The following is a 261-nucleotide window of genomic DNA, read 5'->3' as shown; positions in this document are numbered from 1 at the left end:
CCACAAACCAACTACCAATTTTAAAACTCACAATTTTTTTTTCTCTCTTGTTTGAACAGGGGCAAAGTAGTCTTATGAAGTTTATTGGGAAAAACAAGTATAGCAAAGTTAAGTTTTCTTAAATTTTCTCTTTTTGTTATACTCCTATAATTCTAAGTTCGTATATATAATAATAATAATAATAATAATAATAATAATAATAATAATAAATAAATAAAAAAAAAAAAAACCCCTCATATGCAAAACTGGGGCATTTTTTTT

This window comes from Capsicum annuum, chromosome 3, assembly GCF_002878395.1.
Source record: "Capsicum annuum cultivar UCD-10X-F1 chromosome 3, UCD10Xv1.1, whole genome shotgun sequence".
Taxonomy (NCBI): Eukaryota; Viridiplantae; Streptophyta; class Magnoliopsida; order Solanales; family Solanaceae; genus Capsicum; species Capsicum annuum.
Note: the sequence above shows the minus strand (reverse complement) of the source record.